The sequence below is a fragment of the Camelus dromedarius genome, chromosome 18 (assembly GCF_036321535.1).
Source record: "Camelus dromedarius isolate mCamDro1 chromosome 18, mCamDro1.pat, whole genome shotgun sequence".
NCBI classification, from domain to species: Eukaryota; Metazoa; Chordata; class Mammalia; order Artiodactyla; family Camelidae; genus Camelus; species Camelus dromedarius.
The window spans coordinates 13,443,670-13,460,409 of NC_087453.1; positions in this window are offsets into that span (position 1 = coordinate 13,443,670).

Below are 16,740 nucleotides of genomic sequence, written 5' to 3' on the forward strand. Positions count from 1 at the left end.
TCTGGGGAGAGAGGGAGAGATCTGAAATCAATTACTGGCTGTCTGCACGCAGTGGCCAGCCCTCCCTGTGGCCTGGGAGGAGAGGGGAGTCAGCTGCGGCCTCTCACCAGGGACACCAGCCGGCCAGACGAATTGGGCCTGCCAAGGGCCGCTGGGAGGGCTTGTCTTCTGTCCTCAGCCACAGCTCTCCCTTCTGGCAAAGGAATGAGTCCTGATTTGTGCTCGGAGCCACCCGCACACCTGTCGAGTGGCGAAAACAAGCTGTTTTAAAAGATGATGTCTGGCCAGTATGAATATGCTGGTCTCTCTCTGAATCACTTTTTACACTTGTTTTCAAAGTTAATGAGGCTCTTGGCTACCCAAGTCTGTCCTCTTAGGACACATTATTGGGCAGCCTTAAGAGTGGGCTCTAGAATCACACTGGTCCAAACCCTGACTCCTCCACATGTGAACTGTGCGCCCTTGGGCTTACTTAGCCTCTCTCCGACTCTGTTTCTCCATCTGTAAGCTGGGATAATATTAATCTTTAACTCATAGACCCTTGTGGAGGGTTAATGGAGGTAATTCATGGGATGATGTTCAGCTTGTTGCTGGATCATCTGTTAATAATGTTCCTGCTGGAATATGTGATGTGTTGAATGGATGATTCTGGAGATCAATCATGTTTGATCCCTGATTGTTAAGTATCTGTCTCCTTTGCTAGACTAACAGCTCCATGGGGCTGTGGCTGTGGCTGCTTTGTTTACTGCTAGACTCTCAGAATGTGGCATTGACCCTGGGTCATACAACACACTCAGTAAATATCTGTTTCAGGGGGAAGAGAAGAAAGGTGAGCCAGGGACCCAGAGGGGTTTGAGGTGGTGAGAATTAGGTCCAGATGTCCACCCACAGCTACACTGTCAGCCCCAACAGGGAACTGGAGTGAAATCCTAGAACAGGGTTCAAGGGGCCAGTCGTAGACACTGTATATAGATGGTGATCTAGAGCAGCTCTCTTGCCCTTGGGACCCTGTTGGGTGTGTAGGCAGCAAACCCAGGCCAGCTCAGTGTGAGCATCTGTTTGGCTGGGCCAGAATGTCCACATGACTGGATATCATTGTGGGCAGCTGGGTAGGTCTGTGGCAGGCAGGGACCAGCAGCAGCCACAAGATGCACCAATTACTAAGAAGACCAGTGAGGGCTTCTGGGCACTTGCATTTGGAGTCATACAAATTTGGGTACACACTCCATTCTCACCTTTGTGCCCTGGGAAAATCATCTAACTCCTGAACCTCAGTCTCCCCATCTGTAAAAGGAGAAACTGTAATGCCAGCTTCACAAATGTGTGATTGAAGTGAAGAAATACACATAAAATGTCTAGCACGGTGCAGAGTAGATACTTCATAAACACTGGTGTTCTGCCCCCTCCCCTTTGGAAATCATTGAAAAGGCAATATCTCATTTTTTGGCTCCATTTGAAAGAAGCAAAGTACTTTGCAGACGTCTTTATTTGGGAGCAATGAGTGATTGACCCACAAATTCACAGTGGGAATTCAGTGATTATTTTCAAATATGTGGAGTTTTCAGGTTCCTGCAGCTTTCTCAAGTAGAGAGTAAACCCGGCACCAGCTTCTGACAGTCCCTGTAATTACCTTTCAGTGAATCAAGCTGAGGTTTATCTTTGTCCCTGAGGTTGGTGTGGACTTCACTGCCCTCACCCTCCACACCCACGTCTGAAGGTAACAGTTAATGATGATTTATAGCACTGGCTGGTTGAAGCTGACCTGCTTGCTTGGGGTAGAGCCTTATAGGTGGCCCCCTTCTCTGTCAGACAGCAGTAAGGAGATTCAAAGGTGGCATGGTCCCCTGTGATCGAAGAGCCCAGCAACTTTGCTATTAAAAATAAATAAAGTGTAGAGATAGGCACTAATGCTAGGCTGCTGACAACCTATAATTCCAATGGCAGTGGCAAGATGTATTTGTCTTTTAGAGCTTTGTTAAGAGGTGATTTTTGGTGGGATGGGGGCTGTGTACACTGAGGCTGTGAATTAAATGTATGTTTTTTATTCTGTGGGGGCAGAGGAGGGAGCCCAGGCATGTTCTATAACTAATGGGGCTGTGAGTGTCCTGAAGTTGTTAACTCATTCAAGACCAACCAGGGATTATAAAGACCAACTCCCTGACCTCCAAGAGTCTTTTCATTCATCCATATATTGAACCATTCATCCATCCATCCACTCACCATGATTCCAACAAGTATTTATCAAACATCTTTCTCAAGTTTCTGAAGATGATGATAACAACAAAAACATCAGCAGCTAATGCATACCGAGGTGGATAATATAGCACACTTACTACAAGCCAGGCTCTGGGGTAAGCACTTTACATACTTCATTTGATCTTCACACGACTCTTTGAATTAGGGACTATTATTATCATCCTCATTTTACAAATGAGGAGATAGAGGCTTATGGAGGTTAAGTGACATTATTGACATTTCAGTCTAATATGTGACAGATCCAGAAGTTGAGATCAGCCAAGTTGATTCCAGAGTCTTCCCAAAGAAATCCCACTGCTTCCCAGTGTCTCCCTTTGGTTTGGTCCACACCTTATGAGCCAGTATCTGTGGTATGGGTTCATAGATGTTGCCTAGGTTTGTTACTGGAGGCTTTGTCTCTACCTTGGGTTCTTTTTGGTCAATCTGATGGACTTCAGAGAGGAGTTTGTGAACATTGTCTTATTCTGCAGTAATAACATTAGTAATAAAATTACTAGCAGCAATAACGACAGCTAGCATGTATTGGGTTTTTACATGTAAGCTCTGGTCTAAACGCCTTGTGAGTAATAACTATTTCAGTCTTCACATTAACCCTATGATGTTACTTCATTATCCCGTGATTACTCTCATTATAGAAAAGAGGATACTGAGGTATAGGGAGGTTAAGCAATTTGCCATCTTCATGGAAGTCTTTGTGTAACACTTGAGAAAGCTTTGGCTGCAAATAACAGAAAATCTATCACCTGCTTACACAATTAAAAAAAAATCTCGTATAACAGGAAGTCCAGAGGCAGAGAGCTCAGGGCTGGTGTGGCAGATCAAAGAGGCCATCAAGGACTCACGTTTGGATTTCCATCTCTCTAGTCCTCATACGTTGGTGCTTTGTTGCTGAGCTTGTTGCACATATGGTTGCAAGGTGGCTGCTCCGTTTCCAATTTCATCTTGCATTTTTAGGCAGAAGGAAGGGGGAGGTAAGAAAGCAAATACCTTCCCAGAAATTCTCAGTAGGTTTCTATTGTATTTCACCAGACAGAACTGTGTCACAAGCCCACCTTGAGCTGCAAGAGAAGCTATAAAATTGAGTACCTCCTCCAATTCCTTTCTTATCTTTAGAGTAAAGGAAGATAAAAAAGAAAGGGTTGGGGCTGGGGGGTGGTGGGCTAGGTGACCTAAGCGCCAGTGTCTACCATGATCCCTCTTATCTATTCTTGTTGTTGTTGTTGTTGGCTCTCTTTATTCTTCCTTAATCTACAACTTGCTCCTTACACTTTTTGATTTTTCATGACCATAATGTTTTAAAGAGCCCAGGCTAGTTGCCTTGTAGAACATTTCACATTGCTTCCTCTGTATTGCTTAAACTTTGAACAAAATGGAGATATAATCCACATACCATAGAATTCACTGTTTAAAAATGCATGGTTCATTAAAAAATGCATGATTCATGGATAAACAATGGATAAAGAAGATATATATATGTGAATATATGTATTCACAATGGAATATATTTATTTATTATATATTATATATTTATTTATTATTGTGAATACATATATTCACAATGGAATACCATTCAGCCATAAAAAAGAATAAAATAATGGCATTTGTAGCAACATGGAGAGACCTAGAGATTATCATACTAACTGAAGTAAGTCAGACAGAGAAAAACAAATATCATATGATATCACTTTTATGTGGAAACCAAAAAAAAATAAAATACAAATGAACTTATTTACTAACTGGAAATAGATACTCAGACATAGAAAACAAACTATGGTTACCAAAGGGAGAGGGGTGAGGGGGAATGATAAATTAAGAGTTTGAGATTGACATATACACCCTACTCTACATAAAATAGATAAGCAAAGACCTACTGTATAGCACAGGGAACTATATTCAATGTCTTGTTATTAACCTATAATGGAAAAGAATCTGAAAATGAATATATATATATATATATGTATGTATATATATATATATATGTATGTATGTATATGTATAACTGAATCACTTTACTGTACACCTAAAACTGACACAACATTGTAAATCAACTATACTTCAATAAAAATAAGTAAATAAAATTGTAAAAAATTCAGGAAAATAGTATGTTAGTGCCTCAAAAAATTAAACAGAATTGCCATATGATCCAGCAATTCCACTTATTCATTTATTTATAACATTTTTTTATTGAGTTGTAGTCATTTTACAATGTTGTGTCAAACGGCAATTCCATTTCTGAGATTATACATCCAAAACTATTGAAAATAGGCACTTGAAAAGATATTTGTACAACGGTATTCATAGCACCATTATTTATGGTAGCTGAGATGTGGAAACAGCCCACATGTCCAACTATGGATGAATGGACAAACAAAATGTGGTGTATCTGTACAGTAGGGTATTATTCAGCCTTAGAAAGAGAAAAAAAAAATTCGGACTCATGTTACAACATAAATGGACCTTGATGACGTTATGCTAAGTGAGATAAGCCTGATACAAAAGGATAAATATTGTATGACTTCACTTACATGAGAAACCTAGGGTAGTCAGGTTCATAGAGATAGCAAGTAAAATGGTGGTTGCTGGGCTAGGAGGAGCAGGGAATGAAGAGTTGTTTCCAATGGGTACAGAGTTTCAGTTGGGGAAGGTGAAAAAGTTCTGGAATTGGATGCTGGTGGTGTTGCACAACAACGTGAATGCATCTAATGCCTCTGAACTATAAAGAACACTTAAAAATAGTTTAACTGATAAATGTTCTCTCACATATATTTTACCACAATAAAAAAGACCTGTAGTTCTGTGGCTTTTAGTATATTCATAAGATTGCACAATCATCACCACTATCTAATTAATTCCAGAACATTTTTGTCACATTTCCCACCACAAAAGGAACTTTGTACCTCTCCATTCCTTCCTCTCCCCATCCCCTGGAAGGACACAAAGGCCACATAGTGTATGAGTCCATGTTATGAAATATACAGTATAGGCAAATCCTATCTGGGGATACACATTTTTAAAAAATATTTCTTCTTGGTGAGGAAGACAGGTGAAGGGAGCTATCTGCCTTCTTTCTTCAAATTTCCATTAAAATCAGCAGTATTTTCCTGGAGGAGCCACGTTATCTGGGCCTTGGGTTCAACAGAGGAGAAGGTCAAGGGAATCAAATCAACAGTATGAACTGTGGTGAGCTTTTTCACCATCTTCAAGTTTGATGATGAATCACGACTCTGGAACAGATCAGGAACAGTTGAAAGACCTGAGATTGCTGAGCCAAATGAAAAGAAGACTCAGGGGAAATATTCAAAGAGCTGTCATGGAAGGGAAATATGGTTTCATGAACACAGTGAGAATTTTAGAAGCTCACAGACATGGATTTAAATTCTGGCTCTGCCACTTACTAGCTACCACATCTTGGGCATATTTACCTCTCTGAGTTTCAATTTCTTCTTTGGTAAAGTGTAGGTAATTACAGACTTACAGGGTTGTTGAAAGAATTAAATAACTTATAAAAGATATTTTATCCCTTTCCTGTGTGTCTGCAGAGGACAAAGCTGTACCTGTCCATTTATAAGCTATTTACTAAATCCATGTTGAAGGACAGGGCTTCATTAGACATGGGGTTGTCCTATGGAAGAAGACAGAGAGGCATCTAGTTGAGGATGCAGATAATTGAGTAAGTGGCTATGATCCAAGGTGAGGTATGCTTCTTTGTTGGAAGCATTAAAAGGGTCTAGGAGGCCACAGGGAAAGCTGTGAGTGACCCTGGAAGTCTTAGGGATGTTCTCCCTCAGTGGATCATTTAAGCCAGATCTAGAGGGGAAGACGAGTTCTCCAAAGGAGAAGGGAAGCACAAGTATAAGAGGTGAGAGAACAGCAAAGAGGCTGTGAAAATAGTGCTTTTAGGGAATGGTGAGAGGTTTGGAGAGCTTGGCTGTGAAAAAGGTGGGGCAGTAGTCGTTGAGAGGTGGGTCAGACTGGATATGAAGGAAACTCAAATGTTAGGCCTTGGAATATGGCCTTTACCTCTCTTGAAAGTCTTGTAAGACTTTGCAGGCACAATATTTGACAGGACTCTAGGGATGATAATGAAGGAAGAGGCACTGGAGCCAGGGAGAAGAAATAGGAGGCCACCTCAGGCTTCAGGAGAAGCAAATGAGGTTGAGTTGGTGGTAGAAAGACTAAGGGAAACCAAACAGAGGAAACTTGGAGAAAGCTCAGGGTAGATTTATGGGACAAGGATGTGTCAAGGATGACTTTTCTAAGATCCCACAGGTTGGTGGTGACAGAGGTGGGACCAGAACTCAGAAGCCCTGCTTTCCTGAGTGGTGTAGTGTAGTGAAAAGAGCTGGATCTAAATCGCAGTACTGGCACTGGATGTGTGACTTTGGGCAAGCCTCTTCTCCTCTCTGTGCCTTTTTTTCATCTCTAAAGCACAAGTGATCATTTCCTCTCCATTGTATGAAGATTAGACAAAATTCTTCAATGCAGAATTTGCAGACTGGAGGCCTGCTTGTCAGCATCTGTGCAACACTGAACTTTCCGGAGTATTTTCGAGGACTGTTCTAGGTGTTAAAGATACATCAGAAACCAAAACAGATTTTAAAAGTCTGAGAATGTTTAAAAATTGAATTAATTTTTAACTTTTAAACACCCAGAGATATCACCAAAAAGGTCTAAATTTCTGGTTTTTCTTTAAAAGCTAGCAGATCTGGCCTAAGTCAATGTTCCCATTAGTTGGAGGTGAGTAGTGACTAGTCCCTTTAGACAGAGCATTTACTCTCTAGTTTACTATAGTCCTCACCACTCCCTATTGTCAACCCTGCTTGCTTCACACATTTATATCACCTATGGGCATCTGAGTTTGCAATACCTGATTTGGTCCAAGTGTTGGTACAGAGTAAACTACTGAGTTTCATAGATTGGAAGCATGAAGACCCTGTGGGATACTGTTTAACAGTCCAAGGGCTTTTAGTCCAAGAGTTGAAGCTGTGGGGATGGAGAGGGAAGGAGATATATACATACATGGAAGGGGTGTGTGTGTGTGTGTGTGTGTGTGTGTGTGTGTGTGTATGTATAATGCCAATCATAAAAGTTCATCATCTGGAAACCAAACAGACCTGAGGGATAACAGGATAGATAAAGTCTATCTTAGATAAAGTCATCTAAGCTTTTCAGCCTGGATAGGGTGAGTGATGGGATGGTAGGTTGGGGGCAGGCATTGGAAGGCAGGGAAATTGGAAGGGTATGAGAAAAGATGACATTGAGATCTAATCCTAACTCCCATCCCCACCCTTAAGAAAATCCTCTCCAAGGCTGTCTTAGGCTTTGTTCATTTCCCAGAGCTGTGTAGACCTGCTCAACTGGATTCCTCAGATGTCCAGGAGCTATGCAAATGCTCAGGTCACCAGGAGCAATGCCAGGAACCTTGGACTTCTCCATAGTTTTAATTGTTGTGTTGCAACTGCAGACAAGTCCGTGCTTTTTGCATTTCTTCTCTGCACTGTCCTCCTGGGCGGATGCCCAGGGGCTCAAGCATGGCCTGGGGGCTGAGCTTTGGTGCCTGTCCATGGTGCCACTCACTGCAGGCTTTCCTGCCAGCACTTAGTCACTTACCATCCTTGGGAGCTGGTCCATTTGCTTACATTTGAGGGAATTTTCCTTCTGTTATTTCCTTCGTTATTGCTTCTCCTCCATCTGTCTTGTTCGCTCTTTCTAGAATTCCAAATGGGAGCTTACTGAGCCTTCAGGATTCATTCTCCATTTCTCCTCTCTTATCTCATCAAATTCATCTTTTCATCCTTTTCCTCTCAGTTTGAGATACTCACTCACACTGATCTTCCAAATGACTAATTTGGATTTTGGCAGTATCTAAATCCATTGTTTGGCCTCCACTATATTTAGATATTTTAATCATCATATTTGCTTTTCCTACTGAAAGTGTTTTCTGATTTCAGAGCTTTTCATTCATAGATGCCACGTTTGTTTTGTTTAGTCTTGTCTTATTTTTACATTTTATTTTAGATTTACAGAAAAGCACAAAGAAATTATAGAGAGCTCTCTTGTCCCCTTCACCCACATTCCCCTAGTGTTAACATCTTGCATTGTGTTCTGGGAACTTATCGCATATATTTAGGAGAGATTTCCTAAAGGTTTTTCAACTGTAGATGCAGGAAAACATCTGCAGAATTGGGCTGTTGTTTTCACCACCAAATCTTTTCTTATGGTAGGTGATTATTCTTTATTTTCTTATTCTTTGAGAGATTCATGTTTGTCAAAGACTGAGACGGGTTCTGTCTAATTATAAGTGTCTCAGCTCAGATGTTTCCCAAAGAGAGAGAAGTAGAGTCTAGTTGTGTGTGTGTGTGTGTGTATGGTGGGGTGGAGGCATTTAAAGGCGTGTCCCTCAGCAAGGTGGATCCTTTCCTATGTTCGTATTAGTTTGACATTAGCTAAGACAACAGCCCTCATCCCCCCTGGGCTCCTCTGCCCACTCTAGGACCCCACTGTCGCAGTGGTTCCACTTGATTTGACCTACCACTCACACCTTCAGAAGGTCTGGGGTTAAATCCCTGTTTACTGTGGGTTTCCCTGTATCCTGAGATTAAAAATTTTAGTGCAAGTAGTTTATTTGAGAGGTAATTTCAGGACACACCTGACACGGGGAATGAGGGAGTGAGTTAGGGAAGAAAAGGCAGCCAACACAAGGTACATAATCAAGCAGGTTACCTCCAGGGACACCTGCAGCGCCTTCCCACCAGGGAACTCTGGGAACCAGCAGAGAGTATGTGCCTTAGAGTTATCTTGCTTGAGGGTGAGGGAGCTGAGGTATTTATATACCCTGTTTCCAGAGACTTGATCCTTCTGGTTTACCTCACACGGACTGAGGTGGCTCTGGTGGTCAGAGAGTCGTCAAGCAAAACAGTGCAGGTGCTGGCATTAGAAGTGAGGTTGGCCTGCAGGGAATTAAGTAAGTGCTGAGATGACACAGGCAGCGCCCTGACAATGCGTGTGCTCTGTGCTTTCTCTACACTCGTTTTTGTCCCCACACCTCTTGAGGGGGTTAAAATTTGCCCATTGCCTCACGTCTCACATCTCACCTTTATCTCTAACCCCCAGTGCTGTGAGCTTTTCTTTTCTCTTCTTTTTTAGGTGGGGGGAGAAAGAAGCGATTCTGGTTCTACCAGAGATCTATACTGCCTACTTTCTGGATGGGCTTTTTGCTTTGTTTATTTTGAGTTGTGAATGGGTCAGTATTTTCCTCCATCTGCTGCTGCCTGCACCGTGTCCCACAGACATTCCATGACGATCTGGGCTTGTTGAGAGCACCATCCTTGCTTTCTAATGTGGAGATCGAGTCCTTCCTTTTATCAAATGTCTAGACTTTTTTTGTTCATTTCTATTGGTAGATCAGAGGAAAGGGATTTATATGTACACTCAAAATGGCATCTCAAAATGCAAGTAGTATGACTTATTCCCAGAAGGTATTCTTAGTGCATTATCGTAGGGACATTTGAACTTACATGTATTTAATTTAATAACAGTTATTTAAAAAAAAAAAAAGCAGGCAGAAGCAGCTGCATTATTCACTTGGTTCAAAGACCATTTGTGTTTCCCCAACATTAACTTCCTGTACTTAAACTGACAAACCCCAGATAAATGCAATAATTTCTTCACATTTCACCGTGATCAGCTCTTTACTTCTAACAGCAACAATTGTGTTTTTCATTAACTTGTCCACTGCTGATCCTTGGAGTGTTTGAATCGTTAAAAAAAAATTATAAGAAACTGTCATAGCTCCTGTAGGAGACTGAAGAAGTAAAGAAATAAGCTATTGTGGTTTTCTCCTGGAGATAAGGATGCTGCTTGGGTCTTGAGCCAAAATTTCATCATGTCTTCCTCCTCTGCTGTTGTGCTAAATCTCACATATGCTATATGTAGTTGATGCTCTTGGGCATGTGATGGGTGCAGTAGGGGAGGCTTCAGTGGGAAGCTTAAGAGAAGGACGGGGGCTCTAGAATGTCTGGACTGCAAAGAGGAAAGCTGACATTTAAAAGCGAGAGTTTTGGATTGACTTCATATCCTTCACATGACTTTAGCATCATTGGCTGAGTTGAGGTCAGAGTGAGATCCCTCATGTTACTCTAGTTTCGTACCAGAAAGGAAAGTTTTAGCTTCCTGAGTGTACAGACAGTAGCTGGCTGTTGGCCAAGCCAGTTTCCTTTTCTTCCTGGGCACGTAGCTAGATCATGTGTCCCAAAACTATCTTGCAGGCCGGTGTAAATTATTCTAGCCAATGGAATGTGAACAGAGTGATGGGCCACCATCTTCCAGGCCAGGCCCATAAAAACCTCCCATCCATGTCTCCGTACTTAATCCATTTATGCCCTATGGGGGGCATGCTGATCTTGGAAGCTACATGAGGAATATGGCTTCTATTCACAAGAGAAAAGGAGCCGGGGTCCTTGAATCACCACTTGGAGGAGAGCCAGACACTGATCCAAAACACCTCTTTTATCTTTATGGGAAGAAAAATAAATTTTTATTGGGTTTGAGCTACTATGTATAAATATTTTACAGTAGCTAATATTATCTTGACTAATATATCCAGGGTCTGGAGGCAGACCAGAGAATGCTAGAATTAGAGCCTGTACCCTCATCTCCATCTCAGAGACCACTTCTCGAGGCGTCTAAACTGGGACAGTTGGTAGGAGGAGTGGTCTGAGAAAGCAAGTGCTAAGATAGGATTTTGGAGTTGGAGCATCTGCTATCCAGCTGGCCACGCGGATCGCAGTAGGTGATGCTTGGAGAGCCCCTCACATAAGGTAGCAGTGACAGTGTGAGCTGGGATGGTATTCTGAGGAAGAGAAAGCACCAGATGATACAGGGTATCCGGAATTTGGGAAATGGGGGCAAATGGTATCTATAAACCCAGAGGAATTGGACGGCTGTTGCTCAGCTCAGTTGGCACATTGGAAACACATAAGGAAAGGCTTTGAGTGATTAATGGGCAAATAAAAGTGAACTGTGAAAGTCAGAGGCCCTCCTTGGTAACAGAGAAAGGAACCCTCATGGCCCAAACCTGAGGGCAGAGAAAGCTGACCCAGGCCCAGGACTTCATCATGAGAGCAGCAGAAGATAGATTTCCAGCTGAGTCCCATCTGAGGGACCTGGTTGGGAAAGAAGGTGACCGTGACACATGGGACAGGAACATTTGAGTCGATGCACCCCCAGATCTTGAGTTCCCAGACTCCCCTAAACTATCGGAGTCTGCAGAAGTGGTCACTAGCACTGCTCCCCACCCTCCTCGCCTGAAGATAAGGCAGAAGCCTCCTGCGAGGCCGCATGCTGCTTTCGGGATCTGCCCCCTCCCTCGGCCCTGGCCGGAGGCCACAGCTGGGCTTAGGTCTCTGGTTGACTCCGTGGGGGTGTGGCACGCCAGGGAATGGAGGAGATAGAACACAGACTGTCCCTGATTCATGACGGTTGGGCTAACTACTTTGTGACTTTACACATTCGGTAGAAACTGTACTTCAAATTTTGAATTTTGATCTTTCTGGGGCTAATCACAGGAGGTCCTATCCTCTCTGCTGATGTTGGGCGGGGCAGTGAGCACAACTCCTGGTCGGCCGTGCCATCACGAGGGTAGACAGCTGAGACACTTACAACCGTCCCGTCCTAGACAGCCATTCCGCTCTTCACTTTCATTGCAGCATCAATAAATCGCATGAGATGTTCAACACTTTGTTATAAAATAGTCTTCTTTTTAGCTGATTTTGCCCAGCTGTAGGCTAATGTAAGTGTTCTGAGCACGTTTAAGGTGGGCCAGGCTAAGATATGATGTTTGGTAGATTAGGTGTATTAAATGTATTTTCAACTTATGATGCTTTCAACTTGTGATGGGTTTATCTGGACACAACCCCATTGTAAGTCGAGAATGATCTGTAGGTTCCCAAAAGTGAGACAGGATTGGTAAGCATGTGTCCCGGGGAGCCCAGCCAGTGCCTGTGAGGCTGAGTTCTGAGAGTGCTGGGTCAAGGGAGAGAAAGGCAGAGCTGGATCACAGAGGTTATTGGATTGAGAGCATTCTCCTGGGACACGAGCTTTAACACCATGCTGAGGACCCGGAGAAATGTGTAGCTGTGCTGTTAGCAGTGCTTCTAGGAGCATGAAAAAAGCCATGTGGATGGTTAGGGGAGCTCTGATGTGCTGCCCAGATCCCCACGTGGGACTGAAGGTCTTACATCTCTGTTTGCTGGGGCACTGCAGACTGTTAGCCATGAGCTGTTGGTCCCCTGCAGAACTGTATCGCTGAAGACAGTCACCTCACTCTGGGTCATGACCCCTACCCAGGGCAGCCCCTATTGACACCTGTATGTGGAGTCCTAACTTGAGATGACTCTGAAAGTCCATCTTCAGAGCGCTCCCTGAAGCCAGCTGAGGCTTGTATTGTGTCCAGCTTCTCTCTCTGTCCTGTTCTGCTCCCTTCTCAGGGAACAATGCAGGAGTGTTTGCTACCTGAGTCTGCTTCCTGGGGAACCCAACCTGCTGGGAGCTCTTAGGGGGGGGTCTCTCAGTGCAGACCAGCATAGTGCTTCTCAGTGAATCCAACACAGCTGCTCTTCCTCCAGGGCTGGAAGAGGTCACTGGCTTAAGGGCCTTGGATGAAGACACACATCTCCTCAAACCCTGGAATCCTAATCCATGCAGAGAGATGCCCACACCTTGAAAGGCTCAAGGGGACAGAGACCAACCAAAGGGATGGCAGGTTCACACCCTCCGCTCATATCCATTCTGAAACCTGTGCTTACTGAGTGGAAGGTGGACAGATGTGGTGTGAAGCCATGCTGAAGCTGATCACAGACATGGTAATCTCTCCATGCATCCTTGCACCCACCCATGGCTCTGTGCAGCCACCATGATTCCACCATGCATCCATCCAAGCATCTCTTCATTCTAAGCATACATACAGAGGAGTACTATGCACAAGGTGCAGTGCTCGGCACAGGGGGTTATGAGATGACTAGGACTCAGAGCCCATCCTCCAGGATCTCACAGTCCAGGGGAGGAGACGGATGCATTCACAGGTCCAGGGCTGTGTGACAAGAGTAACACGGGAGCCCCATGAGCCTGGGAGACAGAGGGACCATGCTGCTTGTGTTCTCCTGAAGGAAGGGAGGGTGGAGCCTGGCTTTGAAGGGTGAGTAGGGGTTTTACAGGTGGGAAGTAGGAGGTCAGTGGTGCTTCTGTCAGAGGGAATGGCATCCTCAAAGCCAAAGAAGAAAGATGGATTCCCCAGCATGAGATTAGGACATGGTGAGGCAGAGAGGCAGAGATGGGAGGCTAGGAGGGCTGGCAGGAGAGTAGCACACAGTTTAGACTTGATCCTGTGCTCAGTTGGGGCCAGAAGGGACCTTCAGGGCAGGGTACAAGGGAGTTAAACACAGTATGGAGAAGGGACAGTGAGGCAGGGTGGGGAACCAGGGAGGAGGCTCCTGGACACATCGAGGGAAGATATGGATGAGCTGGAAAGAGATGGGGGCAGTGGAGGTGCTCAGGAGGTGGAACCGGTGGGGCTTGGTTATGCAGATGTGGCAGGTGAGGGAGACGGTCAAGGCCAGGGTCCTTCTGTTATTTCTCTCTTGGGAGTCTGAGGATGTGATGGTGCCAGAAGTTGAGTGTGGATGAAAGGAGACCCAGGTTCATTTGAGAGAGAGAGAGAAAGTGGCTCACACACCTGGAAAGATTCCAGTTTGTTCCTCTAGAGGGAGGTGGGTACCGAACTCTGTCCGTGGGGACTCAGCGGGCTCTGGACCCTCTTACTTCCCTGGTCCCGGCCCTGTACTTGTGTGCATGTGGCCTAGTGTAAAATTAGACACTTCCAGCGTTCAAGTCACACTGTGAATCCACTTTAATGTCACATCTAACCCTTTGACCCACGAACAACGTTGGAACCGAGGGTGGGATCTGTAGTTTTCCTGTCTGAATTCCATTGTTAGATTTGGCCACCACCCCTACCTGGCAAGACCTTCCTGAAACCTGATTCTGTCATTCAATGAGTGTGGGTGAAAAGTAATCGTAACAGTTTAAGGCTGAATTCCAGGATTTTAAGCAGTTCTCCAGCCCCTTTTAGAAGAGTTTGACTGCTCAAAGTTGGGGTGGGTGGGGAGCACATGAGGGACTGGTGAGGTGAATGCCTTGTTCTGTAACATTTTTGTGAAAAGCTGAGACTGGATGTGTGTGTGTGTGTGTGTGTGTGTGTGTGTGTGTGTGTGTGTGTGTGTGTGTGTGTGTGTGTGTGAGTGATGCCTTACCAACGCCTAAAAGAGAGAGAGAAATGAAGCAGGTAAGATGCCCAACCTCCATCATTTATCTCAAGTGCTGAGCACAGATTCAGGTCAGTTGTCATTTTCCAGGCCAGGTCTGTCATCTTAATCTCCGTGGGGCCAGTGCCCAGTTAATCTGAGCCAATGCTCACTGCTGTCTCCACCTCAGAGGCTCTGTGCTTGGCCTTGGGCATCAAAGACGACTCCTCTCACCACCTGCCCTCTCAGAGCTCCCAGGCTGGTAGGAGAGGACCTCGATGGCTCTTTGACTCTGATCCCTGCTGTGCTGTGGGAACCCAGCCCCTAGAGGCAGCTGGGATCCGAGGACAAGTTGAACAGACCAGGCACTGACTTCTTGTGTGGCTGTTTTTCTTGAGCCTCAGTTTCACCAGCACTAAAATGGAAGGAATAATCTGTGCTTCATATATGCATGAGGATTAAATGATAGACCTGAGCTGGAATGCTGGGAGCAAGAACCTGGGATTCGATAAATCAGGGGTGGGGGTAGGAATAGGTGGTAGGTTGCCAGGGTCCTAGTAACACAAGGGTTCTAGGAGTCCCTAGGGAGATGTGTTCCAGATCCCCAAGTCTGGCTTGGAAATGATGGACCAAACTAGAGAGGAGCTTCTGAGCCCAATGCTGTGTCTGTCACCCAGCAGGCCACTCATGGGCCTTTCCTAAGCTTTCTGGAAAGGTAGCTATGCTAAGACCACAAGGATATCCTGTGGGCTGGGGCGCCTGGAGCCTGCAGCTTTCACACCAACAGCTCCTACAAGGAGAGGGGAAGAAGCTCTCTGTGCAGATGCCAGCCCCCTCCCCATGTCAGATGCCCCACAGAGCCAAGTGGAGCTGTGGGAGCCCTGGGCAGGTGCAAATGGTGTGACTGTAGCCAGCCTGGTCCCAGAAGAGGGGACTGGCAGACACCACAGGGCAGCAAACAAAAGCAGAAACAAAAAAACCCAAAGAAACAAAAAACACCCTCTGGGGCTGATCAGAAATGTTCAGGAGAACTTTGAACATGGGTGAGGACTCAGGGCAATATATGACAGTTGAAGTTCCTTTGTAATCTATTTTTTTTTATTGTGGTAAAAGACACATAACATAAAACGTGTCCTTTAAACCATTCTACAGTGTACAATTCTGTGGCATGATGTACATCATTCACACTATTGCATAACCATCACCAGTACCTAGTTCCAAAACACTTTCATCATCCCAAAGGGAAGACCCATTAGTAATCCCGCCCCACTTTCCCTCCCCCCAGCACCCACACACTAATCCACTTTCTGTCTCTAGGGATTTGCCCATTCTGGACACTTCCTATAAATGGAATCATGCAGGTGTGACTTTTTGTGTCTGGTTTCTTTCACTGAGCATAATGTCTCCGAGGTCCCTCCGTGCTGTAGTGTGCATCAGAACAGCATTCCTATTTAATCTCATGCTGCACAGAGCCTGCTATCCCAGGCACATAGATAAAAATCAATCCCACCTCTTTCCCCCATTCACAAATTTACTGCCACCTGTTGGAGCTCAAGGGTCCGCTCAGAATGAAGAGACAGGTGCCCACGAGTTGGGACGCTTTGTTTCTTGGAGGGTGTGTGAAATTCCAAGCTCGGGGCGGCACTAACCGAGCACGCGGCCAGGGGGCAGCATGTTCCAGCGGAGGAGCGGCTGTTCAAGCCGCCTGGCTCTGGGCACGTTCACCGCTTTTCCATCACGCATGTTTCAGATGTTCTGCTCCAGCCAAACAAATTGTCTGGGCTCAGTTTCTGAGAAATCATTGTCAAGAATTGCTGAAGCAGTTTAATTCTAAGGCACATATTTATACGGGGCTCCAAAACTCACATCCCTGCACACGGTTATAAATGGAAAGGAGAGGAAGTTTAATCAGGAAAGAGATTAGGTCTGAGCGGGGAGGGCGGTGGAGATGCAGCCAGCAGGTGTGGATTTCGTGAACCCCACTGGGGCAGCACCGGTGGAACAGGGGTTGCGGGTTGGAACTCCCCTTGGACTCAGACCCATTGACAAGATGCTTTGGAAAAATGATGAAAATGATGTGTGAGAGACGCCAGGGGCTGTGTGTCCCACTGGACGTCTGGGGCTGCATGGTGAAGTGGCCTGTTCAGTGTCTGTTGACTGGCCCCTGCCTCTGGGAGATGCCAGC